General features: G+C 44.5%; 1 protein-coding gene across 1 annotated transcript in view; it reads left to right on the top strand.

The window, feature by feature from the left end:
- LOC125460853 (monocarboxylate transporter 2-like) overlaps positions 1-23382 on the top strand; it is a 318309-nt gene extending 294927 nt beyond the window's left edge. Inside the window, exon 6 of the mRNA XM_048548973.2 lies at positions 22938-23382. The gene's annotated coding sequence lies outside the window, so the exon portion shown is untranslated. The remainder of the gene's footprint in view (positions 1-22937) is intronic.
- Positions 23383-23807: the final 425 nt, after the last annotated feature.

The following is a 23807-nucleotide window of genomic DNA, read 5'->3' as shown; positions in this document are numbered from 1 at the left end:
TAATGCCTGGGTGAAGAGGTAGGTCTAGAATTCTGTGCATCACATAGACAGGCATAATTTTAGTTCAACATCCTACCTGCAAGATGACAGGAAGGACTTATCTTCACTCTGAAACATTAATAGAGATTGCTGGAGAAATACAGCAGATCTGGTAGCATTTGTGGAAAGAAGAAAAGTCAATGTCAAAGGCTCACTGTGCTCAAAATATTGACTCTGTTTTCTACTACAGATGCTGCCAGATTTAATGAATTTCTCCAGCAGTATCAGAGATAATGGCAACTGCGGATGCTGGAGAATTTGAGATAACAAAGTGTGGAACTGGATGAATACAGCAGGCCAAGCAGCATCTTAGGAGCACAAAAGCTGACGTTTCGGGCTGAGACCCTTCATCAGAAAAGGGGGAGGGAGAGAAGGTTCTAAAATAAATGGGGAGAGATGGGGAGGCGCATCGAAGATGGATAGAGGAGAAGACAGGTGGAGAGGAGACAGACAAATTAAAGGGGCGAGGATGGAGCCTGCAGTGATGAGTGTAGGTGGGGAGGTGGGGAGGGGATAGGTCATCCCGGGAAGGATGGACAGTCAAGGGGACAGGATGAGGTTAGTAGGTAGGAAATGGAGGTGCGGCTTGATGTGGGAGGAGGGGATAGGTGAGAGGAAGATAAGTTAGGGAGGTGGGGACGAGCTGGTCTGGATTTGGGATGAAGTGGGGGGAGGGGAGATTTTGAAGCTTGTGAAATCCACATTGATACCATTGGACTGCAGGGTTCCCAAGCGGAATATGAGTTGCTGTTCCTTCAACCTTCAGGTGGCATCATTGTGGCACTGCAGGAGGCCCAGGATGGACATGTCGTCTAAGGAATGGGAGGGGGAGTTAAAATGGTTCGCGACTGGGAGGTGCAGTTGTTTATTGCGAACTAAGCGTAGGTATTCTGCAAAGCGGCCCCCAAGACTCTGCTTGCTTACCCCAAAGTAGAGGAAGCCCAGACAGGCACAGTGGATGCAGTATACCACATTAGCAGATGTGCAAGTGAACATCTGCTTGATGTGGAAAGTCTTCTCGGGGCCCGGGATGGGGGTGAGGGAGGAGGTGTGGGGGCAAGTGTAGCACTTCCTGCGGTCGCAGGGGAAGGTGCCGGGTGTGGTGGGGTTGGAGGGGAGTGTGGAGCGAACAAGGGAGTCACAGAGAGAGTGGTCTCTCCGGAAAGCAGACAAGGGTGGGGATGGAAAAATGTCTTGGGTGGTGGGGTTGGATTGCAGCTGGCGGAAATGTTGGAGGATGATGCGCTGGATCCAGAGATTGGTGGGGTGGTATGTGAGGATGAGGGGGATTCTCTTTTGGCGGTTATTGCGGGGACGGGGTGTGAGGGATGAGTTGCGATATTGCGGGGATGGGGTGTGAGGGATGAGTTGCGATATTGCGGGGACGGGGTATGAGGGATGAGTTGCGTTATTGCGGGGACGGGGTGTGAGGGATGAGTTGCGGTGTTGCGGGGATGGGGTGTGAGGGATGAGTTGCGATATTGCGGGGACGGGGTATGAGGGATGAGTTGCGTTATTGCGGGGACGGGGTGTGAGGGATGAGTTGCGGTATTGTGGGGACGGGGTGTGAGGGATGAGTTACGGTGTTGCGGGGACGGGGTGTGAGGGATGAGTTGCGTTATTGCGGGGACGGGGTGTGAGGGATGAGATGCAGTATTGCGGGGACGGGGTGTGAGGGATGAGTTGCGGTTATTGCGGGGACGGGGTGTGAGGGATGAGTTGCGGTGTTGCGGGGACGGGGTGTGAGGGATGAGTTGCGGTATTGCGGGGATGGGGTGTGAGGGATGAGTTGCGATATTGTGGGGACGGGGTGAGAGGGATGAGTTGCGGTATTGCGGGGACGGGGTGAGAGGGATGAGTTGCGATATTGTGGGGACGGGGTGAGAGGGATGAGTTGCGGTATTGCGGGGATGGGGTGTGAGGGATGAGTTGCGATATTGTGGGGACGGGGTGAGAGGGATGAGTTGCGGTGTTGCGGGGACGGGGTGAGAGGGATGAGTTGCGATATTGTGGGGACGGGGTGAGAGGGATGAGTTGCGGTATTGCGGGGATGGGGTGTGAGGGATGAGTTGCGATATTGCGGGGATGGGGTGTGAGGGATGAGTTACGGTATTGCGGGGACGGGGTGTGAGGGATGAGTTGCGTTATTGCGGGGACGGGGTGTGAGGGATGAGATGCAGTATTGCGGGGACGGGGTGTGAGGGATGAGTTGCGGTTATTGCGGGGACGGGGTGTGAGGGATGAATTGTGGTATTGCGGGGACGGGGTGTGAGGGATGAGTTGCGTTATTGCGGGGACGGGGTGTGAGGGATGAGTTGCGGTATTGTGGGGACGGGGTGAGAGGGATGAGTTGCGATATTGTGGGGACGGGGTGAGAGGGATGAGTTGCGGTATTGCGGGGATGGGGTGTGAGGGATGAGTTGCGATATTGTGGGGACGGGGTGAGAGGGATGAGTTGCGGTATTGCGGGGACGGGGTGAGAGGGATGAGTTGCGATATTGTGGGGACGGGGTGAGAGGGATGAGTTGCGGTATTGCGGGGATGGGGTGTGAGGGATGAGTTGCGATATTGTGGGGACGGGGTGAGAGGGATGAGTTGCGGTGTTGCGGGGACGGGGTGAGAGGGATGAGTTGCGATATTGTGGGGACGGGGTGAGAGGGATGAGTTGCGGTATTGCGGGGATGGGGTGTGAGGGATGAGTTGCGATATTGCGGGGATGGGGTGTGAGGGATGAGTTACGGTATTGCGGGGACGGGGTGTGAGGGATGAGTTGCGTTATTGCGGGGATGCGGTGTGAGGGATGAATTGCGGTATTGCGGGGATGGGGTGTGAGGGATGAGTTGCGGTATTGCGGGGACGGGGTGAGAGGGATGAGTTGCGTTATTGCGGGGATGCGGTGTGAGGGATGAATTGCGGTATTGCGGGGATGGGGTGTGAGGGATGAGTTGCGGTATTGCGGGGACGGGGTGTGAGGGATGAGTTGTGGTATTGCGGGGACGGGGTGTGAGGGATGAGATGCGGTATTGCGGGGACGGGGTGTGAGGTATGAGTTACGGTATTGCGGGGACGGGGTGTGAGGGATGAGTTGCGATATTGCGGGGATGGGGTGTGAGGGATGAGTTGCGATATTGCGGGGACGGGGTATGAGGGATGAGTTGCGTTATTGCGGGGACGGGGTGTGAGGGATGAGTTGCGTTATTGCGGGGATGGGGTGTGAGGGATGAGTAGGGGTATTGCGGGGATGGGGTGTGAGGGATGAGTTGCGTTATTGCGGGGATGAGGTGTGAGGGATCAGTTGCGATATTGAGGGGATGGGGTGTGAGGGATGAGTTGCGGTGTTGCGGGGACGGGGTGTGAGGGATGAGATGCAGTATTGCGGGGACGGGGTGTGAGGGATGAGTTGCGGTATTGCGGGGACGGGGTGTGAGGGATGAGTTGCGATATTGCGGGGACGGGGTGTGAGGGATGAGATGCGGTATTGCGGGGACGGGGTGTGAGGGATGAGTTGCGGTATTGCGGGGACGGGGTATGAGGGATGAGTTGCGATATTGCGGGGACGGGGTGTGAGGAATGAGTTACGGTATTGTGGGGACGGGGTGTGAGGGATGAATTGTGGGTCCCACATCCACAGTTCTTTGTTTTGTTTATCTACATTATACTTCTTAATCACTTAGTTTAGTGGATTTTCAATCATATGGATAAATACTTGAAGCATTTTTCCTCTCTAATGCTCAGAATGCAGGAGTGAAGGAAGGAATCGATAGCAACCTAAGTAAATTATACTTGTTAGGGTAGTGGAGATGGTAAGGAAATGGTTTTCAAAATGCCCGTTGGTTACTGTAAGAGCAGTGAACTCTGTAGGATTTATGTATTGAGAGAGCAAGACAAGTCTTGAACCTCATTAGGAAAGAAGAGCTAAGGAGAGATGTGGATATAGCAGGTCCAATGAAAGAGTGCATGATTCTGCAAAAATCAGTGTGGGAAATCCATAGTATCATATCTTGAATCAATGATTGGGAATGGGAATAGATGCAGTTAAGAAGGGTAAATAAAATAGAATAACTATATTCCATAAAATATGGAATATTGAAAGTGACAGAAACAAATATTTCGTGACTTTTGGTGATGGCAAAACGCGAAGTAACTATCTGCAGAAACTGCACTAACCAATTTCCAACACAGTGCAACCTTCTTCCCAATGGGCAATCTCACAATGGGACAAGTTGCCAAAGAACATTGTCAGAGCCCAATCATCCAAAGTTTTTGGGATCCAGGTTTGGATTTTTCCATTTGAATATTTCTGATATCATCTTAGCAAGTCATGCCTGCTTTTGTGAACATTATCCTTAGAAATGTTAGTGGAATACAGATAGCAGTCCATGATGCCAACACACCTCAAGCAGAAGAAAGAAATGCATTGTGACTAAAATGTTAGCACCTGGTACTTTTATCACTGGAGCATAGGAGGTTGAGGGGTGATCTTATAGAGGTTTCTAAAATCATGAGGGGTATAGAAAAAGTGAATGGCAGGTGCCCTTTCCCTAGGGCGGGGGATTTCAAGATGAGGAAGCATATTTTTACGGTGAAAGGAGAAAGGACTTGAGAAGCATTTACTTTTACACAGAGAGTGGTTTGTGCGTGGAGTGAACATACAGAGGAAGTGGCAGATGCAGGTACGGTTGCAATGTTTAGAAGACATTTAGCTAAATACATGGATGAAAAATTGTTTGCAGGGTTATGTGCTCAGTGCAGGTGGGTGAGACTAGTTTAATTTGGGGTTATGGTCAGCATGGAATGATTGGAGCGAAGGGTCTGTTTCCATGCTGTCTGACTCTGAGTAAATTCCAGTGTTTAGCGTCTAGGTCGCTGAAAGCAGAGCTGCCAGTGGTGAAGTGATTAAAGTGAGAATACGCAAGGGGCCAGAATTGGAAGAGAAGGAGGCCTCAGAGAGTTGTTGAATCGTAAACAACGAATGAATGCTCATAGATGAAGAGGAGGTGAGATGTGTGCATTCGCAGGTACTTATAATCTGATTTGCTGCTTTCATTTCTCCAGCAGTAGGTCTAGTTTGCATTTCCACAAGGGCTGGAAAATCAGACTGGCTGTTTGCTCTTTCCTTGCGTTAAGGGGCAGGACAGTGGTTTGAAAAGGAATGGGCAAGTTTGCAACATTTTGGTTGATGAATAACTGAACTGATTTGAGCCTTCCTGTTGTTTAATAGCAGTGCTATTGATGGAAATTGAGGAATGAAGGATATTTTCTAATAAGTGGTTTGCTTAGTACTCTCTACTTAGAGAATTTCAGTGCAGGATTTGATGCAGACATAGCAGGAACTGCAGATGCTGGAGAATCTGAGATAACAAGATGTGGAGCTGGATGAATACAGCAGGCCAAGCAGCATCAGAGAAGCAGGAAGGCCGATGTTTCGAGCCTAGGGTCTAGACCCAAAATGTCAGCTTTCCTGGTCCTCTGATGTTGCTTGGCCTGCTGTGTTCATCCAGCTCTACACCTTGTTATCTAGGATTTGATGCTGTCACTGCTGTGGATCAGTTTTAATTCCCAATAAGAGAATTCCTTTTAAATGATTTTGAGGACAACTTTGAAAGTTAATTCTGGGGCAAGAACAAGGAATGGGATTAATCAAATAATACTTCTAAAGATCCAGTCCAGACAAAATGGACTCAATGATCTCCTTCAGTGCCGTATCTTTCTGTGATATCACACACATTGCATTATCATCCAGAAAATCTTCTTACAAATGCCAAGAGGAAATAGTAGATTCTGGCAGTCTGGATGCCACTCTGTCATTTTACAACAGTGGGACCAGGGCTATCAAATGTTAATTCTAACAAAATGTCCTGTGGGATTCAGATTCTTTTGAAAGTTGGACCTTCACAGTGGCTCATGTGATTAGCACTGCTACCTCACAGTGCCAGAGACCTGGGTTCAATTCTAGCCTCAGGCAACTGCCTGCGTGGAGTTTGCATATTCTCCCTGTGTCTGCATGGACTTCCTATAGGTGGTCTTCGCAACGTCCAAAGATGTGCAAATTAGATGGATCGGCCATGCTAAATTGCCCTGTACTGTACAGGGATGTGCAGGCTAGGTGGATTAGCCAAGGGGGGAAGGGAAAGCGAAAGTGACAGGGAGTATGGAGTTAAGTGGAAAGATAAGCAGCAGAATAGCATTATGCAGGTGGGTTTAAGCTCGAGGCAGACTAGGAATGCAGCAAAAAGGAAGGATAACTTAGGCCATCTTATGATTTCCAATATCTCTAATGATAAGAAAGTTAGCTTTAAGGCACTTTACCTAAATGCTCGTAGTATTCTTAACTAAGTAGATGAATTAACGGCACAAATCATCTTGAATGATTATGATATGGTAGGCATCACAGAGAGTGGGTTCAGGACTGGCAGTTAAACATCCAAGGATTTACAACAAATCGAACAGACAGGGAGGTGGGCAGAGGGGGTGGGGTTGCCTTGTTAGTTAAGAATGAAATTAAATCTATGGCACTGCATGACATAGGGTCAGATGATGTGGAGCCCGTTTAGGTGGAGTTGAGGAACCACAAAGGCAAAAAAAACCATAATGGGAGCTATGTACAGACCTCCTAACCGTGATCAGGACCAGGGGCGCAAGATGCACCGAGAAATAGATAGGGCATGTCAGAAAGGCAAGGTCACGGTGATCATGGGGTCTTCAGTATGGAGGTGGACTGGGTGACTAATGTTGCTGGTGGATCCAAAGAAAGAGAATTCATGGAATGCTTACAGGATGGCTTTTTGGAACAGCTTGCGATGGAGCCCACAAGGGAGCAGGCTACTCTGGACTTAGTGCTATGTAATGAGCCAGACCTTATAAAAGATCTTAAAGTAAGGGAACACTTAGGAGGCAGCGATCATAATATGGTAGAGTTCAGTCTGCAGTTTGAAAGAGAGAAGGCAAAATCGGATGTAATGGTGTTACAGTTAGATAAAGATAATTACAGGGGCATGAGCGAGGAATTGACGAAAATCGACTGGAAGCAGAGTCTAGCGGGGAAGACAGTAGGGCAACAATGGCAGGAGTTTCTGGGTGTAATTGAGGACACAGTACAGAGGTTCATCCCAAAGAAAAGATAGATTATCCAGGGTGGGATTAGACAGCCATGGCTGAAAAAGGAAGTCAGGAAATGTATCAAAGGAAAAGAGACAGCCTATAAAGTGGCCAAGAGCACTGGGAAATCAGAAGATTGGGAAGGCTACAAAAACAAACAGAGGATAACAAAGAGAGCAATAAGGAAGGAGAGGATCAAATATGAAGGTAGGCTAGCTAGTAATGTTAGAAATGATAGTAAAAGCTTCTTTCAATACATAAGAAACAAACAAGAGGCAAAAGTAGACAATGGGCCGCTCTGAATTGATGCTGGAAGGCTAGTGATGGGAGATAAGGAAATAGCTGAAGAAATAATAAATCCTTTGCGTCAGTCTTCACAGTGGAAGACATGAGTAGTATCTCAACAATTAAGGACAATCAGGGGGCATAGTTGAGTACGGTAGGCATTACAAAAGAGAAAGTGCTAGAAAAGCTAAAAGGTCTAAAAATTGATAAATCTCCTGGACCCGATGGGCTACATCCTAGAGTTCTGAGGGAGGTGGCTGAGGAAATAGCAGAGGCTTTGTTCGTGATCTTTCAAAAGTCACTGGAGTCTGGGGAAGTCCCAGATGATTGGAAAATTGCTGTTGTAACCTCCTTGTTTAAGAAAGGATCAAGGCAAAAGATGGAAAATTATAGGCCAATTAGCCTAACCTCGGTTGTTGGTAATATTCTAGAATCCATTGTTAAGGATGATATTTCTAAATTCTCAGAAGTGCAGGGTCAGATTAGAAGAAGTCAGCATGGATTTAGTAAGGGGAGGTCATGCCTGACAAACCTGTTAGAATTCTTTGAAGGGGTAACAAGTAGGTTAGGCCAGGGAAACCCAGTAGATGTTACCTATCTAGACTTCCAAAAGGCCTTTGATAAGGTGCCTCACGGGAGGCTGCTGAACAAGGTGAGGGCCCATGGTGTTCGAGGTGAGCTACTGGCTTGGATTAAGGATTGGCTGTCTGACAGAAGGCAGAGAGTTGGGAATAAAAGGCTCTTTTTTGGAATGGCAGTCAGTGACAAGTGGTGTCCGCAGGGTTCAGTGTTGGGGCTGCAGCTGTTCATCTTATATATTAATGATCTGGATGGAGGGACTGGGGGCATTCTGGTGAAGTTTGGTGATGATACAAAGATAGGTGGACAGGCAGGTAGTACTGAGGAGGTGGGGAAGCTGCAGAAAGATTTAGACTGTTTAGGAGAGTGGTCCAGGAAATGGTTGATGAAATTCAATGTGAGTAAATGTGAGGTTTTGCACGTTGGAAAAAAGAATACAGGCATGGAATATTTTCTAAATGGTGAGAAAATTCGCAAAGCAGAAGTACAAAGGGATCTGGGAGTGTTGGTCCAGGATTCTCTAAAAGTTAACTTGCAGGTAGAGTCCGTGATTAAGAAAGCGAATGTAATGTTGTCGTTTATCTCAAGAGGGTTGGAATATAAAAGCAGCGATGTGCTTCTGAGGCTTTATAAAGCTCTAGTTAGGCCCCATTTAGAATACTGTGTCCAATTTTGGGCTCCGCACCTCAGGAAGGACATACTGGCACTGGAGCGTGTCCAGCGGGGATTCACATGGATGATCCCTGAAATGGTAGGTTTAGCATATGATGAACGGCTGAAGATCCTGGGATTGTATTCATTAGAGTTTAGAAGGTTGAGGGGAGATCCAGTAGAAACTTACAAGATAATGCATGGCTTAGAAGGGGTGGATGCTGAGAAGTTGTTTCCATTAGGAGGGGAGACTAGGACCCGTGGGCACCACCTTAGAATTAGAGGGGGTAAATTTAGAACGGAAATGAGAGGATATTTCTTCAGCCAGAGAGCGGTGGGCCTGTAGAATTCATTGCCATGGGGCGCAGTGGAGGCCGGGACGTTAAATGTCTTCAAGGCAGAGATCGATAAATTCTTGATCTCACAAGGAATTGAGGGCTACGGGGAGAGTGTGAGTAAGTAGCTTTGAAATGCCCATCAGCCATGAGTAAATGGTGAAGTGGATTCGATGGGCCGAATGGCCTTACTTCCACTCCTATGTCTTATGGTCTTATGGAAATGTAGGGTTACTGGGGGAGTGGGTTGAGTCTGGGGAGGATGCTTTTCAGTGGGTTGGTATGGACTGAGTGGTCCTGAATGACCTGCCACCATGCCGTGGGGATTCATATAATTAATATCAAATCTTGATAGATTGGCCGGATGATCGTCAAGGAAAGTACAATTTATTTATCATGATATAAAAGTCAGCCGATTTATGAAGCAGCTACTGCTCAGACTGAATTCAAACTGAAGCAGATAAGTCGTTACCTAGATCAAATTCATGATAACAGCTGGAATACCCCACATTCTTTTACCAAGCATTGCTAATTCTATCTATATGCCAGGGAAGACATGCCATTTAACAAAAATCAGTTAGCTAACCATCACAGACAATTAAATGGTCTATGTATATTAATTTTTCAATGTCAAGGTCTGCACAAATATTTATAACCAGAGAGAATCATGGCCGTGATTACAAAGTGTGGAGCTGGATGAACACAGTAAGCCAAGTAGCAACTTAGGAGAACAAAAGCTGACATTTCAGGCCTAGACCCTTCTCTAGGCCCGAAACATCAGCTTTTATGCTCCTGAGATGCTGCTTGGCCTGCTGTCTTCATCCAGCTCCACACTTTGTTATCTTGGATTCTCCAGCATCTGCAGTTCCCATTATCTCTGATAGAATTATGGCTGTGTGGGCTGAGGTGTTGGAAGTTCTTCAAGTGTAGGGGGATGGGCTTAGATTAGTTCACAGGTCGGTGCAACATCGACGGCCGAAGGGACTGTTCTGCGCAGTATTGTTCTATGAGCTATGTTCTATGTTCTAACTTGTCCATTTCCCATCCTGTGAAACAATCCTGATGCAATATCTCTGACGATATTGCACAGAGTTTTGAAAAGTGTCTTCAATAACCTTTTGGAATATTTTTAACAAATGTTTCCTTATTTGAGACACCTGAAATTTCTCTGCATTGCACACAGGAAATACAATGCCTGTAGTTATCCAGTTATACATCTTGAAATCACCCTCAGTCATTCACATCATGTGGATGGTCTATTAGCAAGTCTGCTATATGGATGGACACATACAGGAAAGAATGATCATTCACAACAGAAACCAGACAACTTCTAGACAGCGGAGACAAATGGTCATGCCAGTGTATTACAGAAACCACTTGGAATGTGACATTTACCTTCAATTTGGTGCGAGCAGGAATTTGCAGATTCTACTCTCAGAATGAATATATGTTCCCTGGGTATTAATTATTTGACACAGGAAGTGAAGGCTAAGGAAGTGGGGCTGCAAGAGTAATTCTCAGACTGCCACTTATCACATGCTTCTTGCATATTTTTGATGCTACTTCAAGGAAAGAAAGGTTACCACAGCATAAAAACGGAAGATTTGGAAGTAAAAGTGATACTGAATAGAGAAAAGCTTTGAAATTCACGAGGGTAGAATTCAGATGGAATGGTCCAGAAGAGAGGATTGAAAACATGGACACACAGTCTGATTTGAGCTAAGTATTTATCTCATTACATTAGGCGGTGAAGATGACAATTGGAATGTTGGCCTTCATAGCGAGAGGATTCAAGAACAGGAGCAGGGATGCCTTGCTGCAATTGTACAGGGCCACATCCGAACAATTGTTTGTAGTTTTCGTCGCCTTATCTGAGGATGTTCTGACTATGGAGGGAGTACAACAAAAGTTTACCAGGCTAATTCCTGGTATGGCAGGTGAGTTTTATAGAAGAGAGTCAGAACAAGTCAGGAATACACCACAGGATTATAGAAGAATGTGGGAGGATCTCATAGAAACATATAAAATTGTAACAGGACTATTCAAGGTATGGTGTTCCCTAGGACAGGGAGTCCAGAACCAGGGGGTCACTGTTTAAGGTTATGGGATAGGCCATTTAGGACTGAGATGAGGGGAAATTTCTTCACCCAGAGAGTGATGAGCCTGTGGAATTCTCTGCCTTGGAAAGCGCTTGAGGCCAAAAACCAAAAATATTTTCTAGACAGAATGAGGTATCGCTCTGAGGGCTAAAGGGATCAAAGGGGAGAAAGCAGGAACAGGAGGCTGAGTTGGATGATCACACATGGTCATATTGAATGGTGCAGTAGGCTTGAAGGGCTGAATGGCCTACTAGTGCTCCTATTTCCAATGTCACTGTGTCTCAAATTCCAGCCAGAAAAGAAGCACTCCCTGCCCTTATGGTTTGAAATTATGCCAGTATTTAGGGGATGTGGCTGAGGATACAGGTAGGAAAAAGCGGAGGCCACTCAGCCCCTCACTGAGTCAGATCATGGTCCTGCCATTTCCCTTGGCTCCACATCTGATGATATCCTTGTCCAGTCCAAGACATCAAAATAGCCACCGCTCCTCCATCCAGAGGAAGCAAGTGAGGACTGACAAAGCAATACACATTAACATTGGGTCAATGAAGGGATGCTCTGCTCTGTGTAGTTCTTAGAATAGAATCCCTACAGCAGGGAAGCAGGCCATTCAGCCCACACCGATCCTCTGAAAGGCATCTCACCAGAACCACTTCTCCACCCTATCTCTGTAACTCTACATTTCCCACAGCTAATTTGCATTCCCTGTGTAGCCCTGAACACTACGGGCAATTTAGCATGGCCAATCCGCCCCAACCTGCACATCTTTGGGCTGTGGGAGGACACTGGAGAACTGGAGGAAACCCACGCAGACACAGAGGGAGCATGCAAACTCCACGCAGTCGCCTGAAGGTGAAACTGAACCCAAGTCCCTGGTCCTACAAGGCAGCAGTGCCAACCACTGTGCCACCGTGCTACTCCTGACTTTCGTCCTGATTCCGGGTGCTGAATTTAACCTGTAATTTTATCATACAGGTTTTGTTTGCATATTAAAACTGAAATAGTTGCTTCTCTCTAGGACCATCGACGCCCGAACAATAAATCACCACTATCATGCCCAATTCCGATTAGTTTTTACACTGTATGCTTGCATTATCACTCTCAACTTTAAAATAGTAGGATTTCACTTCAATCCAAGGTAAGGACACACATATCCTCTCAAATACCAGTAGAGTCACTCAGCCATGGCATTACTATCAAGTTATAAACCATGCAACCCATTTTGCATTGACACTGTGCAGGTCACTCATTCTCCCTATGGAACAGTCACGGTAAGTAAGTGAAACCTGACCAAGAAAGGTCGCCATACATCATTGCTGTCTGCACTGTAGGAGCTACAACAGAGCTGCTATTTTTCTTCACGCAAAATGGAGTGAGCGGTGACTACTGTGTAACAAAAAATGATCCGACCTGCAATAAATATGAGAAGATATGTATTCATTATAACCTCCTGCGACTGAAACTTCACAGAATTATATCTTTGCAGCGGATTACATGTCATTTTTAGCTGCACGTGTTTGAAAACTGAACTTCAGAGAACAGAGTACAAACACCTAATGGGTCACCCTGAGCCTTACTTATATTACTGGTGAAGAAAGTTGCAGAATTACCAGGATAAATATACTAATGCGGGCATATCATATTAGCATAGGAGATTAGTATAAGCTTCTGTTTTTTTTACCCCCTCAGGCTCATTAACGTGACAAATGGCAGCCATATACAATGATCGTCCCTTCACATCTTCAAAAAGTAAGCTTGATAAGGTCATGCAATATTCTCTAAACTGGGTTCCATTGCTAATGCAGAATTGCTGAAGATAATGCACATCAGTCCAGATGTTCTTTGTTGTTCTGGGAAGGGGCTGGTGTGAAGGAATAATGAATGTTCAACCTAAGAACTGAAAATTTCCAGGAAGCTGATTAACACACACGAGTATGAGAAAGAAAGGTGCATGTCTACGGTGTGAACAGTCAGCAGAAATTCAAATGACTGATATTCTCATGGGTAGATTGGAATTTGAGATCAAGTGGACAGGCCCCTAAGACTCAAATAAACCCAAGCATTAACACTTAAGGTGATGCAAGGATTGTGCATTTTCTTCCATTCACTGAATTAAGCCAATATTTTTCACTCGTGGTAGACTTCAATGAAGAAGTCATAAAATCTCAGAGCATTACAGCACAGAAACAGGCCATTCAGCCCATTTCGTCCAGGCCAGTCATCAAGCATTCCTTTACTTTAATCCCATTTCCCAGTATATTTATGAAGTATTTCTGAAGATTGCCATCTCTCATGTTTATAAGAACTTACATTTTACAGCACCGGCGTTTCAGGAGGAGAAATATGTTCACCCAGAGACTGCGCAGCCTGTGGACCTCTTTGTCACAGAAAGCAGTTGAAGTCAAAACATTGAATGCCTTCAAAAAGGAGTTAGTTCTCAGGACTAAAGGGACTTAAGTATAAGAGGGAAAAAGTGGGAAAAGAACATTGAGTTGAGCCACGATCATACTGTATGGCAGAGTAGGTTTGGCAAGCCAAATGGTCTGCTCCAGCTATTTTCTATGTTTCTATGTTTCAGGATGTACCAAACTAATTGATTCCCTGCAAACACGGAATATAAACCGGACATTCCCAGACAATTTCAGTCCATGTGGAGAGCGAGGGATCAGGCTGATTTTGTAGTTGTCGAGATACCTGTGCACAGTGGATTGATCAGCATTGCCCCACAGAAATAAGCTGGAAATTTGTAACAGTCAGACCTATGGTTTCGGAAAGAAGAATTAGGTGGCCAGCAAAATTCAGGTGAAATGGAGGCCTGACTGCTGATGGTGATTGTGAGGTAGAGCACCTGGATCTATTTGCGTTACTGCAAAGGCAAACCTGTTTTCTAATGGATCCCACAGGATCAAGGGTTGCACAATAATGCCATCGATCCAGCTCTTCAGAATCAATTAGATCACAGCTGTTCTGTATGTTTCTCTATTTATTCACCTTAATTACATATCCCTTGATACTTGTGGCAAAAATCTGGAAATTTTAGCCTTGAGATCTCCAACTGTCCTGCCATCCATAGCACTTTGACACAGAAAGTTCTAGATTTCTGTTGAGGCTTGGAATTAATGCTGCCAGGATGTTGACTTTCCGGATATTTATCGCCCAACTACGCTGAACTGGATCCCTCTCTCTGCTGACTTCCATTTTGTTCTCCAGAAAAGAATAGTCTAGTTCCAATCAAAGAACAGAAATGTTGATTTTTTAAAAATATCATTTTTAGTGTTTCTTTTGCTGTTTCAATTTCAAATACCTCTAACGGACAGTGTAGGCTCAATCCCTGCACTGGCTAAGGTAACTACAAAGTATCCTCCTTCTTAAATTCTTCCCTCATCTCAGGCATGGTGACCTTCAGGTTAAACCACTGCCAACTGTCTCTCTTTACTGAGACAGCAGCCCGATGGCCTGGTAGGACTACAGCAACCTTGCAAAGGAAGTTGATTAGCTCAGCCAGATGTCTGGTTTGCAGTGCATATTGATGCCTACAGCATGAGTTCAATTCCCACACCTACTGAAGACTTTCCTTCACAACCTCTCCTCTTGACTATCATGGCCTTCAGGTTAAATCACCATGTTTTTTCTCTCTAATGGGGGAGTAGCCCTATGGACTAGTAGCACAGTGATGGTTTTGTATTTATCCTATCAGCCTGAAGCAGTATGTTTAGTGTATGACCTACATTCCAAAGAATTCAATTTTCTTACATTCAGTATCGATTGTCCAGGTTTTTTTGAGACATACAGAACAATGGATAGAATACAGCCTCATTTCATTGCTTTGTCTCCCCTTCTCATGGAAATAAAAGAGGAACTTGCTAATGTCCCTTTCTCAGTGACCAAGTTCTACTTTTAAGGCTGTGCCTTCCAACTTCTTAGTTCCCACACCTCAGGGTATAGTTGCTCTGAAATGAAACAGCAACACAGCAGCATCCATGGACAGAAAAACAAAGTTGATATTTCAAGTCCAAATGATTCTTCTTTGGAGCAATAGACGGTAGGGAGGTGGGGAGGCCAGGATCATTGATGGTTATCCCGCTGTGGAGAAAGAGGGGAGCTGGTGCAAGTGAAGCTGATGATAAAGGTACCACAGAGCAAGAGGCAAAGGTAGTGCTAATGATGGTAGGGGAGAGGAATAGATGAAGGGTAGGTGTTAATAGACGTAAGTCAATTCTACTGAGACCAAACCCAGGCAAAGAACAGATGGGGTAGGGGAGTGGAGAGTGGCAGAGTTGGGTGCATAACCAAGATGGAGAACTTTGCTTTTATTTCAGTACTCCAAAATCCACAGTACTTCGCTGTCATATAAACAGTTTCTCAGCTTAGGCCCAACATTGAAACCTCTTCTTCTAATTGAGTAGCATCCAGTCCAGTACCATTTTGAAGTATTTGGCCTCACAGAGAAAAAGAACCCAGCAATCCAAATTCAATTTCCTAATTTCCTGAGTGAATTGCCTATGACATGCATTCATTCCCTCATGTGAGTGAACTTAGCACTTGGCACATTCTTCGCAAGAGCTTTGGGGAAGCACACACTGCCTCAAGCCACTACATTTCTCCACTTTACAACACTTGAGACAAATATCCTGCTCGAGCTAAATCTGTTGGGCAGGAAAAGCTACTCTATAAGTAAGTAATATTCAGTCAGTGTCAGCAGACTGCTGTGATGAAAAGTGTGCATTGTTTTCCTCCTATGTTCAAATTCTAGGAAATAAGACAAAACAATACTGAATGTTGATAATTTCTTTTTTGTCTCCTTAAAAATACAAAGAGAAATGAAAATTAGGTGATATCAGTGAGAGGTGGCTGATCTGAAAGCCAGTTTTATACCCATGAACTATGTTGAAAGTATTTCCCTATTTCAGAATCTAGTAATGACTCTTGGAAATTCAATGATCAGCCAGCTAAGGTCCCTAGTTTCAGAAACATGACTTATAGGTGAGAACCCTGACGTTTTTAAAACAGGTTGCCTTGCAGAGAGGGTGTGTTGGCAAAGGTCTTTACAAGGTGAGCTTGGGACATATACATATAGAATCCCTGCAGTGCAGAAAAAGGCCTTTTGGCCCATTAAGCCTGGGCTGACCCTCGGAAGAGCATCCTATCCAGATTCAGCCCCACATGGGGGTTTTACGATGCTTAACCCACCTAACCTGCATGTTCCTGAGCACTACTGGACAATTTATCATGACCAATTCACCTAGCCTACACATCTTTGGACTGTGGGAGGAAACAGGAGCACCCGGAGGAAACCCACGCAGACACAGAGAGAATGTGCAAACTCCACACAGACAGTTGCCCGAGGCTGGAATTGAACTGGGTCTCCGGTGCTGTAAAGCAGCAGTGCTATACATCGATCCACTGTGCTGCCCTCAGAGGCCCTGTGCCCCTCAGGCAGAGGATATACCCCTCTTGGGAGCTGCCAGCAAAACCAATTATCCAGGAACTATAGCGACAGAGCCCACTAGTGGCGAGTGCAGGGACAACAAGGAGTAACGACAAGAAGGAAGATGGGTACTGGACCTCCAAGATAAGCCTGAATATTTTGATAAAAGACCACCACACATGCATACATGAACACACACACCATTGCCAACACACCCTCTCTGCAAGGCAACCTGTTTTAAAAATGTCAGGGTTCTGACCTATACACTAACTTACAAACACGAATGCACAAACACTAGTGCAAGCACACACTCCCCACCTCACTCCCTGAAAGAAGTAACTCCTCATCCCCACTTCACCCAAGCTTCTTTCCCAGCTTCCGTGAATCAACTTATGATGGCACTGGTGGTGAAATGAGCTCCTACTGATGCCAGTAATTGACATCTAGAGGCCTAAGGGCAGATGATTCACTTGATGCCTCACCTGCTCCTTCCCATATCTCGCCCCTGCATTCGGGGATGGGGGGAGCTGGTTGTGGGGTGGGCAGAAAGGAAGCCATAATCACAAGCAGTTTTATTTTAAGAGTCGTCGCACCTTCAAATACCCGGCAGGTGGGCGTGGGGGTAAAACTACAACCCCAGAAGGAAGTTAAGTTGTCTACAGAAATGATTAAACATGAGAGTTGCTGCCTCAGTTACATTATCGGGGGAAAGGATAGTCCTATCCCAGGAAAAGGAGCCATGCGCGTGCAAATGGATCTTGGAAGGGGATTAGAATGGGTTTAGTGTTGTATTTAAGTTCTTACTTTGATTAAAGAATGAATGAAGCTTGCTTTGTGGGTTAATAATGAAGGAAGGCTCTAACATGCGGCCAATTACAGGTCAGCATCAGAGAGCTGGCAGATCATGATGGGTTGAATGGCCTCTTTCGGTGTGGTCATTTTCCGATGATTGGCTGTGCTTCTATAACTCGGTGAAAACTCAGAGAGCCTGCTGGCCAGCCGGCTGAGAGAGAAAAGAGCAGCAGCTTTAACAATAACAGCAATTAGAAAGGAAAATGGAAACTTAACAACAGATTATGAATGCATTAATGATGCCTTTGAAGCTTATTACCAGCAGTCAGACAATTCAACGGGCAGTCTTCCAGGGCAAAAGAAACGGACAAAATTACTTTGGAAATTAAATTACAATCTCGAATGGAAAAGGATGAGGACAGAATCAACCAAGAGCAACGAACGAGACTCCATCAACAACCCTGAACTTGCTAGAGCACCAAAAAAGGAAGCTCAATCTTATTATTCCGAAATAAGAAGCATGACATAGAGTGCAGCTGGGCCATTGAATCACTGAGGTAACCTTGGCAACTGCTGAGAATACAAAATACTTGGGACAGCATTGTGTAGGGTTTCCAAGCTTGACTTCAGTTGAATAGGGGCTGTTGACTCTTGTTGATGGAATTTCATGCTGTAAGTCCTCTGTTTACAACATCGCCCAGGTTCAGTTCACATGGAGCATATGGAGCTGGGAGAGGGTTTGAAGATTAAGCACTGACAATGCTATCGCAGACATTTTACATCAGAGCCATTATGAAATATGGGCTCAAGTCCTCCATTGGCAATTGATAACCGTGGAAAGCGTGTTAGAATCCAGACCAACAGGTCGAGTAGCAATCTGTAAACTTTTCCAATATGCCTAAGACAGCAGGAGTGGGAGAGATTCCTGATCAGCCAGAAACAAATTCATGACATAAGCAAGGGTTGCCTTCATTCCAAGAGACTATCACACGCAGTTTGGGAACATAAACACAGAAATAAACCATTTGACCCATCTGATGGGTGTCTGGAGTCTTTGCTTGTTACAAACCTCACCCCTGTCCACTTCACTTGCACCATCAGCATTTCACTCCATTCCTTCCTCTCTCATGTAATTATCTAACTTCTCCTTAAATTTGAGTGAGTGGCTGAAAATCTGGCCAGAGTACGGTCTCCTCTAATCAATTTTCCTCCGAACACTTGATATTTTATGTGCAAAGACTACAAGAAAGGAGAATCACTTCACTGATTCCTTGATCTATTGGACAAAGTTTGGATTATGATTTAGTGTGAGAGCAGTAAAAACCTATTAGATTACAAAGGTAAACAACAGAGAAATTGAGTATGAGGGACCCCTATACTTTGACCACAATCATTCATTGTCACGATCGTTTTTTTTAGATTGATAAGTTAGTTCTCCAATTCAGCAAAGCATTCGATAGAATACAAAAAGTTTTCATTTCAATGAGATACAGATATATCCCAAAGGCATAGAATGAACCTTGGGGGATTATTGTTAGGACTGATATGAGGAGAAACATTTTCACTTGAAGAGTTATGAATATCTAGACTTCTCTTACCCAGGTTGCTATGGATATTCCATCGCTGAGTCTGTTTAAGACAAAGATGGACAGATTTTTGGTGTTCCGTGAAGGAAGAGATATGGGCAGCAGGCAGACAATTAGAGTGGAAGCTGAGGATCGACCATTTTTCTATTGAATGGTGCAACGGGATCATGGCCTACTCTTTAATTTTTGCTCCTACATTGTCATGGTACGGTAGCCCTCCAATGGTTTAGAAAAGGCAAAGGCAAATTATCTGTCAAAAACAATATTATGTATCCTACATGCAGGTTTACAAATAAATGGCATACTCTCAATCCCTCTTCCTCTCGCAGTCATTTTACAATTCACAACCATTGCAAGTTCCAACTTCCTGGTGCAACACAAATTATGGAATGACTGCCTTGTAGCCAGATCATCAGGCAATAACATGTTAGGCTGCTCTACTGGTAATATCCACTGTTTTCACATATCTTCAGTCTATAATCAGAGCTGGCTGTTTTTTCCTGATGTTCTTGACATTGCTTTCTGAGTTGGCACACCATTTCCTGTGGTTTTCCCTAATTGCGGACCAGGCCCTCTTCAGAGAGAACCAACCCAAGCTGGCTTAATCTGAAGGGTCATCACATCTCAGGTGAGGGCCGAGGTTGAAAAGGCTAAACCTTCACGTTGATCTCAGTCAGTATCGAATTGAACCCCTTACCCATTGGAGGCATTCTGCATTCCAAACCAGCTGTCCAACCAACCGAGCTAACTGAGCTTGTCACATCAAATAGCTCAAAGTGTAAGATTTGTAATGCTTCTGATTTTTAACTTGGAAATTTATTAATGTTCTTTCTCTGTTCCTGGGTCAAAACTTGGAACGTCATCCCTGATAGCACTGTGGGTATACGTAACCCTCAAGAACTGCAGCAATTCAAGAAGGCAATTCAATACCATATTCTCACAGGATATTAGTGATGAGGATTAGATGCTGTCCTAGCCAGTGATCCCATGAATGAAAAATATGAAATGTGCGCGTAGTGATTGGAACCAGGTTGATCTCATTCACCATGAGGTCATTGATTGGGGTTTGCTAACCTGGGCCAATCAGGAAAGCCCTGGCTGACCAATATAACCAGAAGGTTTAGGCACTCGTCAATTCAGGGGACTGACTCTGAGCTGGCTGGCCACAGTCACCGTATTGTGCCAAAGTAAATAAAGGGTGACTTTGTGACAGGATACCGGCCCCTGTGCAGTTATTTCATTGCTTAAAGCAAAAGCATCTCACTCCAAGTAAACCTTTCAAACAATTACACCCAAATTCTCACAATGCTTTCTGAAAGATTATTGGGAGTATGCAGGAATGATGGTCGACCCATTAATCCTAAACTCTACTTTCCCACCTTCTCCCCGTGACTCTTGATTCCCTTACTGACTAAAACTCTGTATCTCAGCCTCAACAACCCTCTGCAGTAATTTCCCTTGATTCACTACAGCCTAAGGGAAGACATTCCTCTTCATCTTTCGCTTAAATAGGCAACCCCTTATTCTGAGGTTATAGCCTCTGGTCCTAGACTCCCCAACAAGTCCATCTTCCTACTCATCTATCCACCACCACCCTTCCCACAGATCGATCACAACAACCCCCTACCTGCACCCACTGATCATCATCTCCCCTACCCTCCTCCCAGGCCCCACTCCACATCTTCTATCTATTTCTGGACTTCCCTTCACCTCCCCAGCCCTGACAAAGAGCTTCAGCCTGAAATGTTTGCTTTCCTGCTTCTTTGATGCTCTCTGACCTGCTGTGCTTTTCCAACCTCACACCTATGGACTCTGGCTTCCAGCATCAACAGGGAGTGAATGTGAAACTCGAGACTTTATGATTTATATCCTGAATACCCAGCAAGAGTCATGCTTGAATGAAAAGCATCTCTGTAGTTATTGCTGGACTGATTCAATGACCACCCAGGCTTCCATAATGTGAGGCAATAAACATGTTTTGTGTATCGCAATAAGCAATGCTGAGTGCAGGAGGAACAACTTCAAGTTCTTTGAAATGTTCTGGAGAAATGAGACAAAGTTGCCTGCGATCCTGGCTACTTTCTATGTAACCCTCAGCCCATTTCACACAGCCATTTAGCAAAATAAAGTTATTAAAGAGATTGCACTAGACATTGATTTAAACTGTCCTTTTACATGGATGCTGTTTTTGCTATGATTAGTGAGTTACAGTCACAATGCCTATATTAATGAGTACTATATAGAAATAGAGATTGCTGTCTCAATATTCCATAATGCTGTGAAGGTCTGAGATCATATCTCCAATCTAAAGTTTGATGCGCTGGAAAATGAGAAGTTGGTTCATTAGATTGTCACATTGAGATCTAAAATATACCTGAATCTTAATTAAAAAAAAATTGCAAAATAAACAGGATAATCTTTACAATTATGGCTAAATCACAATTATCAGCAACTCTGCCATTGTCATTATACAATAGAAGAGAAACAACAAAAAGAAAGAGCATTTATTGAATAATAAGAACTATTTAAAATATGATAGCGTGTTGACATTAAAATAAAATCCCAAGGTAGTTTACAGGATGAGAGAGAAGCGGGCACTGAACCTGTAAATGATTTGGCTTAAAACGTAATAGACATTCCTCATGCAAATCAATAGTCTTGTGCTTGCCGTCTTGCTTGATAGGAAAACTAAATTGGAAATTGGCAAATTCTAAAGAGACGGGTTAGGATTAGGAAATCCATTGTGGCATTATTTAGTCTTTCACACTTGATCTCTCTCTCTGAAAAATACATAATCCCTTTCAATAACAAGTACCCTTAGATGTTTTGGCTGTAGCAATTGTCTACCTTTACATGACAAATCTGCTCCAATCCAGGATTTAGATTTTTAATCAGCCAGCAAATCATGTGGGACTAAAGTCGTGGTGAATATATAGCAAACGGGAAGCACCCCTTACCTTGATGGCATCTTTTTAACTCTTGGACTTCAATTTAATATGCAATTTTAAAATATTCATTTATGGAATGTGGGTGTCACTGTCTAAGCAGCATTTACTGCTCATCTCTAATTGCCCGGAAGGCAGTTAAGGGTCAGCCACTTTGTTGTGGATGTGGAGTCCCGTGTATACCAGACCGGGAGAACAGTTTCCTTCCCTCTAGTGATTGGAATGAAAGGCAAGTAGATCTCATTTACTATGAGATCCTTGACTGGCCCAGGTTAAAGCCCCAATCAGGGAACCCTGGCTGACAGATATTAGCATTGGCTTTGAGCTGGGGTCAGAGCAAGTGAACTGTGTACTTGTAAATAAAGGGTGACTCGATGATGGGATACCAGCCTCTGTGCAGCTAGTTCATTCCTTTAAGAGATTTAAGAAACCAGATGTGGTTCTAAACAACAACAACAGCCAAGGGTTACCATTCGGTTAGCTTGTTATTGAATGCAAATTACACCATTTGTCATCGTTGAATTTGAACTCATGTCAGCGGAACATTTGTCAGGGGCTCTGTTCCAGTGGCATGGGCACCACAACAAAGATATTATGAAATTGCTGAGGAAGATCCAAAGTTTGATTCCTTATCTGTGATGAGTTAGTAATCCCAGTAATGGCGTGAATGCCAATGTAACATTTTAATTCAACTGCTCTGAGTAGGCAAAGGAAATTAAGAGATCCAAAGTTCATCCATGCCATGAAATGACACCTTTACATGCAAGCATAGAGTTATCCAAATTGTCTTGTTTCACTTCTTCATAAAATAAGCTGATGAAATTCATCATTAAGATTATTCAGCAGGAGGAAAATCCCACAAGGATGACAGTTTGTGATGAAATTTAATATGGTTTACTCATTATCAATCGCCCCTTGAAAAGATGGAGGTGAAGCAATAAAACTGACAAAAATTATAATTGTATCAATACAGTTAATGGCATGCCCCAAGGATTTGTGATGGGGCTTCTCTTGTCCTATATAAGTGACCAATACCGACAACCTGCCCTGGACTTCCCACATAGATTCTCACATAAATGTTAACACCTCTTGTTCCTCAGGCCGCTGAGAAAATTTGGCATGTCCAGAAGGTCCCTCACCAACTTCTACTGATGCATAATTGAAGGCACGCTGCCTGGGTGCATAGTGGCCTGGTATGGGAACTGCACTGCCCAGGACCGTAAGAAACTACAGAAGGTGGTATGTGCAACCCAGACCATTACAGAAGTCAACCTTCCATCCAAGAACTCCACTTACATGGCTCACTGCCACAGAAAGGCGGCCAACATCATCAAAGACCCTTCGCACCACGGTAATGACCTCCTACAATCTCTTCCATCAGGCAGAAGATACAGAAGCCTGAACATACTCACAAGCAGGTTCAGGAACAGCTTCTTCCCAGCTGTTATCAGACTGTTGAATGAACTGGATCCTCAAATAATGTAACCTGCCTGTAACCTGCACGTTCCTAAGCCTTTTTGAAGTGTGCGTCCTTTGCTTGCTGTGATCTTCTTGTAATGCTCATAAATAAAGCTTTTCACCATATTTCGGTACACGTGTTAATGAATGAGTCAATCAATCAATATGACGTGAAGGGAGTAATATAGACATTTACTATGTTGCAGAAATTAAAAAGCAAACAAACACCATCTCGGAGATTGCAGGATTTGAAAAGGGAAGAAGTTACATAGCAAATGCAGTTCAATGTAGATAAATGAAGGATGTATATTTTGGGACAAAGATAGAGAATGGAAATATATCATGGATGGCACACAAGGAATTAGGGTTCAAAGGATCTCAGGATATAGATTCTCAAACCTTTAAAAGTAAGATTGTACATACAGAAAGTACAAAGAGAATTCTGTATTTTCTCTATGGATTAATTAGTGCTACAGTAGGGAAGGGATTCCAAATATAATTGGGACATAGAC

The sequence above is a fragment of the Stegostoma tigrinum genome, chromosome 18 (assembly GCF_030684315.1).
Source record: "Stegostoma tigrinum isolate sSteTig4 chromosome 18, sSteTig4.hap1, whole genome shotgun sequence".
Classification (NCBI taxonomy): Eukaryota; Metazoa; Chordata; class Chondrichthyes; order Orectolobiformes; family Stegostomatidae; genus Stegostoma; species Stegostoma tigrinum.
This window is presented reverse-complemented; position numbering and strand designations above follow the sequence as displayed.